The sequence below is a fragment of the Pteropus medius genome, unplaced genomic scaffold (assembly GCF_902729225.1).
Source record: "Pteropus medius unplaced genomic scaffold, Ma_sr-lr_union100, whole genome shotgun sequence".
Taxonomy (NCBI): Eukaryota; Metazoa; Chordata; class Mammalia; order Chiroptera; family Pteropodidae; genus Pteropus; species Pteropus medius.
In genome coordinates, this window is record NW_024352786.1 from 8,094,496 (window position 1) to 8,109,150 (window position 14,655).

Genomic DNA, 14,655 nt, shown 5'->3' on the forward strand with positions numbered 1-14,655 from the left:
GCTTCTTTATATGTTAAAGTTTTAGATTCCAATTTCCAAATATATAGAAAAATACTGTAGAATATATAATCCAGTTTTTAGATTTGACATATTTTTCCTAGTATGTTTTTGATCTCTTTTTAATGAAGAAATAAAATATTATAAATACAGTGTATTTCTTTTTCCATTCACTTTCCCCCACCTTCTTCTGTGAAGGTAATCACTATTATGATGTTGGGGAGCATCATTCCAATGCAGACTGTACGTTACCACTTATATACGTCTCCAGAGAAATCATTTACGTAATGATTTATGTAACTGCTTCCTTTGAGGATCCTCGGTGGAAACCCAGGACTGAGCTTGAAAACATAATTCAGTAAGGGCAAGTAACACAAAGTACAGTATCTATGTGAGGAAAGTGCTTCCTGGATTAATTCAAGGGAATAATTTAGATTTTGAAACTGTGAGAATGGGTGAAAAATAAAAAAGAATCGTCGGGCTACATATTGTTTCGGTAATGCCCGAGGAGAGATTTGGACATGGGAGAATCCAAATGAGTGGCTACAATATTGGAGCAAAATGGCAGTACTGAGGTATCAGTATTAATTTCCAATATATTTTTTCTTTTCATTTTTAAGGAAGGTATGTTCATCAACTTTCACTATATTTTGTCTCCAGATGAGGCTCCATCGGAGAGAGAGGCCTATTGAGCTGGGGGAAAATGTTCTGATTAAAACATTATCCTAGGGGAAAGTGGCTCTGGAGGAAGAAAGTTCAAAGGGAGATAAAGGAAGCTAGATCAGGGAAGGGTAGGCAATTGGCCCTGCTAAAACCCTACCCAGTCTTTCCTCTACACTCATCCTGCTATTCTCCCATTCTCTGGAAAGTTCTTCTTCTCTTCCTCTAATTCTATGATGATTCCTTCAGCATCTTCTGGGAGATGCCTAAACCAGTTCTGGAGAAAATACAAATGACTAGTAAACGTAAAAATGTAGTAAATGTAGAAACTATGCTCAAATTTACTAGCAAGTTAAGATAGTTAACATGACCTTTCAATACTTTGGAAGGATTTTCTTTTTTCTTTATTTTATTTTATGTTTTAGGCAAGGCAACACTTGGTTGACCTCACAGATTGCAAGGTCCTTGTCAGCTTACAATCCCTTATTTTTTTTATTTTTTACGCTTACAGCATCTGGTCTTCCTAGGTGGTCTCCCATCCAAGTACTAAACAGGGCCAACTCTGCTTAGCTTCCGAGATCAGATGAGATCGGGCTTGTTCAGGGTGGCATGGCCGTAGACCTTGGAAGGATTTTAAATCTAAGGGGAAGTGGTTAGAATACTTTTAAAATGAGTGCAACTTTGTTTAACTCTAAGTAGTTTTAATTCTCTAGGTATATCTTAGCATAAATATTCTGAGTTGAAGCGATTTTTCAACACCCAAAGTAGCAGCACTGCACAAAAAAGTAAATATTTGCACCTCAAAACAGAATTCCAACTTCTGAAAACTGGTGATGTGATCTCTAATTAAATTCTCTGGTAAGAACCTGGAACGCAGATATTTGTAGTTCACGCAAAGTCATTACTCTAGAGTCATCATTTCAAAAAGCCTCATAAACATTGTACACTTACTCATCATAAAACTGTGCAGAATAACAAAAACATAAACACCAAGAATTTGGTGACTGAGGTAATCTGCACTACGCATTATGCGTTACTGTCTGCTAATCTGTATGTGCTGTCTATTGCTGATCTGACTAGCTGTGGAGGCCAATACAGAGAATTTGGTGGTGGTGGTGGTAGGAGAGTGAATGAAAAGCTATCTTAGGTGGAAGAATGCTCTGGACCACTAGATGATCACTAGGATCCTGCTTCACTTGAACATTTTCCGATCCTTTGGTAAGGTTATCTGTCTCTCTTCTAAGAACTCTCTTCCACATGGAGTCATAGTGGGAGGTTGTCCACACCTGTATCCAAGTGGAAAATAAGTTACACTGACATATGAGGCTTATTATTATTATTATTATTATTATTTTTATTTTTTCTGAGTCTTTATTTTTGACATGATCTGAATGTCCAAGGGTAAAGGTTGTACGTTTCAGGATTTCATTATATTCTCGTCTTCTTTTCAATTACCGTTCTGCAGAAACTTCCTAGAAAAGTGAAACTAATTACAGTAAAGGGAGCACAATACAGAAAGGTTTAAGATTTTTATGCTTGGGGAAACAATGCTCACTTTCCCACTTAAAACATATTTCTTAAAAAGAGATGATTACTTCAATGTGCCACCAATGAATTCCACTTTCCATCCATTTAGTTGAGTGTAGTTATTTTTGATATAATACCTATATGATACTGAAAAGTCACAACTTGTCCTAAGCTGCATTTAGACTTTAAATCTCTCTTTTAAAGCTCTGTTTATTTTCATTAAGCCTCTTCTTTTTAACTAGGTGATGTATTAGTGTTAAGAAATGTACAGCTTTGGCTGCCTTGGCTATTTTCCCCTCATGCAGATTTTATGCTGGTAAGTGTGCACTAAAGGGCATTCGTATAATTACTTGTTTAATCTGGAAGCTCTGTACACTTTGTATGCTCCTCAGCACAGTTTCCAGCTCAGGTATTAATGATGTTTTTGATGAGTTGATGAGGTTGATATTGATGGTGATGAAAAGAAAATGAGAATAAAATTAGCACAGCGAGACTTAGAAACAGCAGAAGTTATGTTTTCATTTTTACATAAAGTGCTTTGCAGGGAAAGATAAGCTTGATACTTTTAGAATGTCTACGACATTCATGTTGTAACCACACTCATGGCTACTTGCTTGTTGACTTAAACAGGTATAGACTTGATTCTAGATGCTAGTGTTACAGCTATTTGTTTCTATAAGACAGGAAGAAAAATCATCTTTCCTTTTGATAATTTGAAATAAAATAATTATTTCTTATAATTTAGAGTATATAAGGAGCTTCTAGAGATTATTCAGCTCTGCTTTTAGATGGGCCAGTTTATATTATTCAAAATAGAAGAGAATATATTTTGTTTTTTAAAAATCTTTAATAAAGCTTACTTTTGGCTATTCCAGGATACGAATGTCATCAAATAAATCCCTTGATTTTACTGTTTTGAGTACTTGTATAGAAATTATCATAGAATTTTGTATAGTTCTTTGTCCCCAAAGTCTCTTAAAGTATTATAATATTGCTCCTTTCCCTGAATGCGTACAATGAAAAGTTTTGTAATTACTATATATTGTAGGTTAATTTTTACTTTTCTTAACCTGTCATGATTATTGGTCTATTGGTCCTGCTACTTAGTCTGCAATATTTATTTTTTCCTCTCTAGTTCTCTGTTTTATGAACTACAATCCAGCTAAGGACCTAGAAAGATGGGCTAAGTATTTGGATGACTAGGCCTGTTTCCTTCTCACCTTTGACTAGACCTTGTCCCAAGGTGAAACACCTGTCTGAATCATGTGGGGTGATGTAAACAGCAAAAGTATCAGGCTCCACCCTAGATTTGCTTGAATTAGAATGTGCACTGATGAGACCAGGGAATGTACATTTTAACAAATTCCTAGGCGACTCCTGTATATTATGTGAAGAACTGTTACACTGGTAACCTCATACTGCTTTCACAGCCTTCCATTTTGACCACAAAAGACCATTTGATTATTAGTATAGCCTCTTAGACTCCAGCCAGTCCCTGGATGGGAAAACTTGAATAGCAGTATTGTGCTATATTGACCTGGAGTTTGATAAGTTGTCTTGAGGTTCATATTAAATGGTACGTGAGGCCTCTCTGAAGTGATAGGGGGTTAGAGCTATCAGTGCAGTCTTTCTATTACAGTTACTTTGCCCCAGCCTCCAACTAGATGTAATTTGGTTCATACCTTACTTGTTCTTTCTACCTCAAATGAGAAGTCATTAGAATGTTTTGGTTCTACTTGATATCGACCTTGGAATAGAACATACTTTCTCTGAAAAATGAGAGTGGAGATAGTAAAGTAGTGATAATGTAGAGAATATACTAGTTCCTCAACTTCCTTCCCGCAAAACTAGAAATTTATGTGCATTTATATTCATTCTTTCTTTTTTTCTTCTTCCTTAAAATGGAAATGACACTACCCACTCCCTCCCAATTAAGGCTTCCTTCATTGTACCCTGGATCCCATTTTTCCCAATCTCTAAGTGATTTTGATTTATTGATTATCCCCACTTCCTGGATCATCCATATCTTCTCATTAGCTCCTTCCTTTCAAGTTTTGACCATGCTCAACTCTTCCTCATATTTTCGGAATCCAACTTTCCCCTCTCACACCTCTACTTCTCTCTTCCCACTAATAGTCCAAATCAATGAAAGCATTATTGACACTCTTGTCTTACTTCCTTATTCTCCACTTTTTCCCCCCAGACCTACTATAATTTGATTTTGGGGCCATTGCACCACTAAAACTGCTTTGCCAGTCATCAAGCTCTCTACGCTAAACCCAATGAACACTTCTCAGTCTTTTCCTTATTTGTTAGCTTGGCAGCATGTGATATTATTGACTATTTCATCTGTCCTAAAAAACTTCCTTCTTACTTAAGAGGCATCCTTAGCACCACCACCTCACACACATACCTCATCTACCACCCCTCATCTACCACCCCTCATATTCCAGTTCTTTGAGTGGCACAGACTCTCTTTAATCTCAGCCTTTCATCTGTACTTCTATTTACCTGGAATTGTTTCATTCCTCTTCACTTTGCCATCTCCAACCTGCCTTCTAATTCCCCTTCCTTATTGCTTTCTCTGTGTTTTTTCAAATGTGCATAAGTTGTTCTTCCCATTCATGTCCACAGAACTCCTTACATGGCATTTTTTTTTCACTAAACTTTAATTGCCTATTCTTTTATATTTCTCTTTAGAGTATACATTACATAAGGCTAAGAAGTGTTCAATTGTTTTCTCTAGTGCCCAGTAGCCCACTATAGTATATATAGTGTTTGGCATTGGGGCTAGATAAGAGCATAATCAAAATATATTAGATCAGTAAATAGAAATGCACATGCACAAATACATACACTTGCTCTTTCTCTCTCTCTCACACACACATCTATGGTTCTATGGATACTGTGGGAAATCTGATTGAGTATGTGACATTTTACCTTTAGGCCATAGTTTTTAATTGGGAAGATATGTTCACAAAAGATTGGAATAAAGAACAGTAAGTGCTTGGAGAAAAATGGATGACACAAATAACATACATGTTAAGAAAAGGGTGGTTACACACTCAGCTGAGGTGAGCAGTGTATATACAGAGAAAAAACTTTTAAAAAAAACTTAATCTTAAAGGGTGACATGTGTTTTGATGGGGAGATGTAGGAAGAAGACGTTTCCTGAGAGAAGCAACAGTGGGATAGAAAAACAGCAAAATTAGAGAGAGAGAGAGAGAGAGAGAGAGAGAGAGAGAGAGAGGAGTAGAGAGAGAGAGAGAGAGAGAAGAGAGCACGCAAATAGGTTCTAGGCAAGAATAAAAGAAAAGACTGGGAAGTTTGGCTGGTCATGTAAATTTGTGAAAGAATAAAGAGTTTAAACTTTATTTTTTAGTAAGTGGAAAAAATTAAAATATCGAACTTCATATTTCCCCCACATGCTACCCTAACATATAAAATTATTAATTACGTTTACTTTTTCCCTTAAACATGTAGTCATTTATGCAGTCAGACCCAACTGATGTCTGAGCACCAGCTCTAACAGAGATTATGTACTCAGAGTTCTCTTTCAACATAGCTGATTATATGCTGCTTCTGTATGTGAAATAATTGTCCTGGTCAATTTATTGTTTTGCTATTTTAAAATTTCAATTAAAAATTAAAAAAAAAATTACAGTGATGTCTAACACCTTCAGGTATCACTGGCACAGTTTCTTTATTGTAACTGATAAGTTAGTATGATGAGAATTGAATTCACATGATCCATATCTTTCCAGATAATTAGAGAACCATTGAATGAGTAACAATCTAATTTTTATTCCTGCAAAACATACATTCTCTTTTGTTACCTTGTATTAAATTTTTTAGATTTTTTGCGATCCCTCCACAGATTTCTAGTTCATATTCAAGTCTATTTGAATTCACTTGGTAATATTATTATATGTCAAGTGAATGATTTACTAAACTTAGATATACCCTTAAACATTATCTTCTCATAGTTAATTTAAAAGTGATTTAAAAACACAGGACACATTTTTTTTTTTTTTTGCAAATTTTTGTTATATACTCTGATGGTGTTAATATCCTATTAATGAGGCAGAGCCTCAAATGCAGCTTGAATATTTTTATTCTTTTTATGTTAATCTACAGTTTATTTCCAAGAGTAGTTGATTAAAACCATCTCCTCAGTCTTTGGGCTTTCAATCCCACAATCACTTTTCTGTGCTCTTAGAAGATGTACTTCTATGTTACTGAGAAATTCAATGCAAATGTTCTCCCAGGGCCTCCCAAGGAAGTGCACAAATGTGTTTCTTCAAAGACCAGCTTTTAGATACCTGTCCTGGCATTGCTGGCCAGTATTAGATAAGAAAGGACTACAAGCTATGTCAACTAAGCGAAAATACATCGTTCCACTTTCATAAAAATTCCTCTCCCCTTGCCCTGGAATACTCTCAAGTTGGAAGGAGAAAAGGCAAAGAAATGCAAAAGAATAGCTACCATTTTCTTATCCCAGAGCCATTGCTCAGGCCAGAACTGAGGGATGGGAAATGACTGGGATTGGATGTTAAGTTAAAGATTTAACATAAATTCATTTAAAAATTTAAAAATCTAAAATGAGTCTTAATTTCCAAAATGACTATATATTTTTTTTTAGCTGGAAATGCTTAGATAGTAAGAAATACAGTTGCGGTAAAAAGAGATTTAAAAGAGCATCTTGAAGACAGTAATGAGAGAAAAATAAAACTGTCTCCTATTTGTACAACATCTAGTTCAGCCCACTTAATTCATCTGCAATGATACTTATGTTCGGTATGTTAGAATTATCATTGGACTTATACAGCTGAAAAAAAGATCAGCCTCCAAATCATCTTAATTTTCCACCCCTCTTCTAGTTTCTCTATATTTTCTTTTCTCCTTTCTTTCTTTCCTTTCCTCTCTCTCTCTACTTCCTTCCTTCCCTCTCTCTCCTCTCTCCTTCCTTTTCCTTCCTTCTTTCCTTCCTTTTCTTCCTTCCTTCCTTCCTTCTTCTTCCTTCCTTCCTTCCTTCTTCCTTCCTTCCTTCCTTCCTTCCTTCCTTCTTTCCTTTTTTCTTTCCATTATTTCAAAAATAGAGAGAACAAATCTTTGCCAGACACTGTGCTAAGTGTTAGGGATAAAAGAAGAAATAAATAATCCTCGTCTTCTTGGATTTTACATTCCAGTATCAGAAAATATGGTTAATAATGCCTTTTAACTAAGACTGAGTTAATTGAGGGAGTATGCCATAAGACTATCTAGTAAAGAGTATTCCAGGTGGAGGAAAAAGTAAATATAAAGACCTTTAAGCAAGAGTGTGACCAGCAGCCTTGAGAAGGAGTAGAAGCTCAAAAAGATAAGGAAGGAGTGGGGCTGGAGGCAGATTGTGTAGGACCTTGGGCCTTAGGTTTTATTCTAGGTGTGATGGAAAACCATTGGATGTTTCTCATTAGTGATATAATTTGATTTGGGTTCTAAATATATATAAACCATAGGTAGACAAGAGTGGAAGCCAGATGACCAGTTAGGACTACTATCCTAGTAGTCCAGGCAAGAGATGAGAGATGCTTTTGATAAGGAGCTAGAAGTAGATCTGCTAAGACATGATTAGGTTTTCGTTATAATTTGAAGATGGCCCTGATAGAATTTGGTGATGGACTAGACATGAGATATGCAAAAAAAGGAAGTCAAAGATGATTCCTAGGCTTATTTGTTTATGTGTGTGTTTTCCAGAGTAATTGGCTGTAAATGTGGACATCATCGGTGACTTTGATGAACGGGGTTTCAGTGGAATGGTAGAGTTGAGAGCTTGACTGAAGCTGGTTCAGGAGAGAACAGGAAGATAGGAAGTAGGAAGAATGAATTGACAATCTTTTAGTCTAGGTTTGCTGGAAAGAGGAACAGAGAAATGGGGTGGTAGCTGCAGCTGATGAGTGATCAAAAGAAGGCTTGTTTTCAAATGAGTAATATTGCAAAAGATTTGAGTGCTGGTGGAAATAATAGAATAAAGTGGAAGAAAATCATGATATGGATGAGCAAGAGATAATTACAAGAATGAAGTAGGTAAAGCAGTGAAAGGGAGAGATATTCAATGGTTAATTTGGAATTAAGCAATGACATCAGTTGTGTCTTGCATAAACAAAAAATACTGACTATACATATTCCGTTGGGAGTATCAGGTCACCTAGGCCATGGAAAAAAGCTCTTTGTAAATGAAAAACTACTTATAAACATAAAGGCTTATATTTAGTTGAGTTGTTTTTACTAAATCAAATAGTCACATCACCTACCCTTGACAGATGTATTGGCAAATGGAGTTCAGGTACTACTGGGGGAAGGTGGCAGAGGCCTGTATTCCTACATACTTTTATGAACACACAGTTTTTATATAATTAGACCAGCAACAAATATTGGAGCATCTTTAATGTGCCAAGGTACAGATTCAGGTACTGGAGATACAGTGATGAAAAAGACAAAGTCGCTGCCCATAAGGACTTAAATTCTAGTAAATGGGGAGAAAGATAGATAGATAGATAGATAGATAGATAGATAGATAGATAGATAGATGATAGATAGATAGGTAGATAGATAGACAGATAGATAGACAAAATGTTAAATGAATAAAGCGAAAAAAGGAAGGAATGGAAGGAAGGAAGGAAGGAAGGAAGAAGGAAGGAGAGAAGGAAAAGAAAGAAAAGAAAGGAAAGAAAACATTGTTGAAAGAAAGAAAAGAAAGAAGAAAGAAAAGAAAGAAAAAAAAAGAAAGAAAAAAGAAAGAGCTTAAAAGAAAAAAGAAAAAAGAAAGAAAGAAAAAAAAAAAGAAAAAAAAAAAGAAAATAGAAAGCTTCATTTTCTGGTGATACTTTTTAAAAAAATTATAGGGGAATATGATAGAGATACACTGACCTCATTCCCTTGAAAATGATTTTATTAAACATGGGGCCCGTGTGTTCCAGAAACATACAATATGATACATATTGTGATAGACTGAGATTATTTCTCATTCTCACAAACTTGTGAGGCAGGCAAAGTGAGACAGAATCATCTTTTCAGATGAGGAAGTGCAGATTCTAGGAACTGGGCACAAGTTGTAAAAAAAAGACTCAAATACGGACATTTTGGCTTCAAGCTTATCACTCTTTTTGTGACAGCAGGAAAAATGTATGTATTATAAATTGAATATTCTTATTATCCACTTCATAAATCATCTTATATGTTCAAAACAAACCCAATTATAAACATACAGGAATTAATATCTTTTAGATTTCAATAGGCTCCAGGAAGTTTAGGTTTGTACTTTTTGAGAAAAATGTAAAACTTGGTACTATTGATCAATCTTCCATAATGACACTCTTTTAGGTTGTCAAAAATTTGTCTTTCAATGTTATATTTTAAATTATTTAATTTTACTACTATCTTTTTTTATTTTGTACCTCAAACATTAATGTTTGCTAACATACTTTTTTTTTTTTTTCGAGACTACACAGAGAGATTCCTCTAAATAAAAAGGTAAATATTTTAAATTAATACCCTTTAAAATTTCATTTTAGAAACATGAAACCATTTGGGGAATATGAGTGTGCTGTACAAGGCTGTTGGCTAAGCAACTCTAAAGCCACAGATTCCTTGTTAACTAAATGCTAAAGCAATGGATAAAAAAAGTATGAATACTTTAATACCCTCTTTTCCTTGTACTTAAACTAGGCAAAGATTTGGATCTGAAAGACAATTTTATCTTTTAAGCTCCTGAAAATTTTGAGTTATTGGTATTTGTACCACTAATTAAATGCAGTGGAATTTTGAAATTTATTTTTCAAACTTTCTGATTGTGGTAAAATTGAATACAACTTTTAACTATTAAAAATGTAGTTTCTAAAAAGAATACTGTGTAATATTGCAGGCTGCCTTTCTTTATTCTAGTTTTGTAGATGTAAGCTCTGGGTTTTTAAATGTTTTGATAGAAGTTAAAATGTATAGCGTTCATGATGACAACAGAGAGCAATATAGTAACTTTATGAACATAAAGCAACTGAGAATCAAGAATTAAATGGCTTTATATTGACTTTTATTTCTGGGGTCCCAGACTTTTGATAATCTTGTGCATAAACTTCGGAGAAGTCAAATATCACAGGGGATGTCTAAAATCTTTGTCTGAAAGTCTTTTTGTTCTTAACTGTCAGAGAATACAAGAAATCATCTGTGGTATTTTCAAAACTATCCAGTTTCAAGTGCCCTTTTATTCAGTGCTTTTACGACCAGTTGCTTAACAACATATAGATATGGTTACTTCATGAGAATGTTTCTGTGCTTTTGGCCTATTTTTCTAGACATACGCTGATATACAGAATTCAAACTGGCTTTACTCTTGCATTTTAGAGATTTTTGTAACTAAAATTTTTTTTTTGCTACATGTACTTTAAAATGCGTTTCGAGGTAAGTTATAGTTCCTGGATGTGTAATGTGCTGTGTGTGTTTTAACAGAGGTTTGGTGTTCACTGGACTCTTAAACACTCTACATGCGAACTTAAGCTTTTAAAAAAATCCTCTCCTTTTGTATTAATGTGAATATTTAACAGATATTTTTGTTGTTATAAATAAGCTCAGTTTCAAAATATAGGCATTTCTAAAATAAGTTTTTAAAATTACATATATATAACTTCGAAATATACATATATTTTAATAGTAATTCTGACCTTTAATCTTCTCTGCTGGCTTTTATATCCATTTTGTTAGCTTAGGCAGTGTTAGGGATGCACACACACACACACGCATGTGTTTTAGTTGTTTCTCTGCATTTATAGATTTCTATAGGATATTTTATACCCATAGATAAAAACATACTTTTTTAGTACAGTCACACAGTATCTCCAATATTTGAAGCACATTGGAGAAAGATAATTGTTTTTCATTATATTTTGCTTGTTATGTTATCTTAATAATTATTGCAGGAGAGACTAGATTAATAGCAAAATAGATTAAGAATAGGAGAAAAAATGTAGAATTACCTCAACACATTTATGTAAATAATTGAATTCGAAATAACGACTTTCTAGGTTTAGCAAATACCTTAAAGCTCAATGTTTAGACTGTTAGCTTGGCGGAGAGAGTGACTTAGAAGACGGTTCCAGGTTAAAGCAGTTGTATGTTTGAAGCAAAAACAATGTGCAGGGGGGTCCTAAGCAATTCTAAGGGATTATTTTTTCCTTTTAAGAAAAACATCGCCTTGTGGATCACCAAGTCCAGATTTGTACAAAGGAAAACTAGTTCAGGGCTGAGACTGAGAGCTGATACATTTCAAGGAGGACCGGCCGGCTGCACTTGTGAGCGGTGACAGATCTCTGTGAAATATAATCCTGATTAAAAATGCATGTGTGAAACCTCTTCGAATAAAACGCTGTGTCCAACAGCATTTTTTTAAGCTTCTGCATGTGAGAAGGGAAGACTGATGCAGCTACTCTTGTACTATTTATTTACCCCATCATTTGCTGGCTGTTTTACATTTCTGAAATTGTCTTTATGACTTTGAACAAGGTAGAATTGTATTTTTTTTTTTTGAAAAAAGTCATTGATACTAGTGAATTTAGAAATTCAAAATTTTAATGCACACATGTATAGACACGACGTTTTTACAAATATGTCTAAATCAAACGAAGTCACTAAGCGATGGAAAGTTGTGATTTAGATGAACATCAACGACTAGGATATTTAGGCATCTACTACAGCTAAGTCATGTAAAATAAAAGGAGGCATATGTGTGCGACTACTTCACACAGATTAGCAGCTCTATTGTTGCAACCCCATTCCTCTTGCAGTGCCAAAGCTTTAATCAACTACTGAACAACTTTGAGCATGTATATAAACTAATTTTCTTCATCTAGGGGTCCAGATTTGAGGTAATTCAGATATAAAGCTTTTGAGGTTTCTAAAATAGAGGTAAGGAAAACTGTCTAGCAAAAAAAAAGTAAAACAACTTGCAACTGTGGGGATGCCTGCTGAAATCTGAGCAAGTCAAGTTGCCTGTGTGCCCATACGTTCCAGCTCCTACAACTCTGATTTTGGTCCTACCATCTGGCCTAGAATGCCTAATTATGGCCATGTCTTTTGTTGGGATCTGAAAGATGGGCATGGAATCATGTGGATATTCTCGTCTTTAAAACCTCAGTAAATAAAGAATTGGGAAGAAAATGAGTAGAATGATCCAGTAGAGTAACATAGAATGTGATAGACGTTTATCTAGGATTGCACATATCTCTAGTTGGTTGTGTAATTGTGACACACACTGACAGACATGCACACAGTTGCACATCCACATATGCAAGCATATATATATATATGTACACATATACATATACATATATATATGAGTATGTATGAGTATGTAAGAAACAAATATATCAGAAATAAATATTTATTGAGTTTCTTCTATAGGCATCATGGTTTTATAATAGATATAGCTTTCTATACTCCCTTGAATGTTTATTTTTAATGTCTATTTTAAAAGATAGAGTGTTTTATTCGATATCATTTAGGAAAAATAATAATTTGAAGTTTTCGGAGTATAATAACTCCATACTAATTGCATTTTAATGTAATTTCCTCCACATAAAATGTAATTTCCTGAATCTGCCTTTTGTAAAATGTGTATAGAAGCAGCGGCCTGTGTGTGTTTCTTTGACTTGCCTCCTCTTGCCTGCCTCAGTCTAGTATACTGTTCCTATTTGGAATCCTCAGTTCTCCTCAGGAAATATAAAAATTAACTTATAAATACAATGAATTTAATATATTGATTCTGAGTTTCTTCTTAATCATCAAAGCACTCAGGATTTTAAGAGTTCTAATTTTATACAAACAAGTGAACAGGTGAGAGGAATGTATTTGCCTTCTTTTAGGCCTCAGAGCTGAAAATATTATTAAGTGCATAGTTATCTTCTCTTTTTTACTTATTCAATGAACATGTATTGAATATTTATTGGTAACATAACCGTGCTTGGAAATACTCAATTTTAATTGGAATATTAAAATAAGTATATTTTGAAGTATAAGTAACAACATTTGTTGGTCTTAAATTTGAGTTTTAAATTTATTGGTCTTAAATATTATATATCTTTTCCTAATATTTGTTTACATTTTTAATAATACCAATTCTTACTTATAGGACTAAGCCTATAAAAAGACTTCTTTAAAGTACATATGTTTAATTGTGTATATTGCTATTATTTCTTATATATGTGGTTTAAAAATAAATGTAATTACTTTTTGAGTGGTATAGTATTTCTAGTTTCATGTCAATAAATAAAACATAGTGGACAAAATTCCACAACAAAATATGATGCAAGTACAAGCCAATGAATAAAAATTACTATCACTGAGAACAACAACAAAAAGCTTTATAAAACCTTTAAGACCTTGACTCTTTTTTTTCTAATCCCTTGGTGCCTTTTAACAAGTGAAACTATTTTTTTAATAAAATTGCCAATGGTTTTCTTTAGATTTACTGGGGCCCTACTTATATGGGATATCTGTCCTTTGTGTTTCAACAATATACAAAGCTTTCTTGTGTATTATTTTCTTGGTACACATGCACACACATGAAAACGCTGGCAGAGAAGTTAGTCAAAGTGACAGCCTGATCACTGTCATGTAAAATGTGATCCTCTATGTCTGGTGCAAATATAAAATGAGTAAAGCATGCATGTATTTTTTTCTTTGCTGATATTCTCTTAGTAATGAATGCTTAGATATGAGACGTGAAATGTAATTTATCCTTATCATTCTGTATATTTTACTTTATTTGCAATTAATTCTCTTGCTATATTACATCTATGTTAATATATGTTTTCTTAGAAATTCTAAGGAGAGTACTGCTTCTAATTTATTTCCCATCTTGCAGTTGATTTAAGCAGGGGTTTAATTCCAGGGATCTCTTTTCTTTGTAACAAATGTACACAGTGAGTGTTCTGAGATTTATATATGAACCTAGAATTAAGAAATAGGTTTTCATTACCCTTTTTGATTTAAAATTAATTACCAATTATCAATTTAAAAGCTCACAATGAGAATTAGCAGTCTCAGGTTACCATTTATTTTATTTTTATTCTTTTAAAACTTTACGTTGCTATTGATATTAATATCAAGTTTTTGAACAACAGTTTCAAGTATAAAAAAAGATTATCTAATATTTGTCATTGGTTTGAAGTCACCGTGTATGTATATGTGTGTGTGAAAAAATTTAAAAATTTTGTTTAGTGTAAAGAAATTAAGAAACATGTCTAAATGTTGTTAAAAATATTCATTTTTCATAATACCAATTCCAGAGTCTTATAAAGACAATTAAAATAATTTTATATATTACAGTGCAGTTGCTTTCAATTACAGTTTCAAAAATAAAAAATTTTAGGATAAAAAAATCACTCAAATGATATCATTGATAACAATTGTCTTTAAACATTATTAAATCTCTGATATTTC

The 14,655-nt window shown here is 33.6% G+C and overlaps 1 pseudogene; it reads right to left on the reverse strand.

The window, feature by feature from the left end:
• Positions 1 to 1,159: 1,159 nt before the first annotated feature.
• LOC120591261 (uncharacterized) lies at positions 1,160 to 1,278 on the reverse strand (annotated as a pseudogene).
• Between the last annotated feature and the right edge of the window lie 13,377 nt (positions 1,279 to 14,655).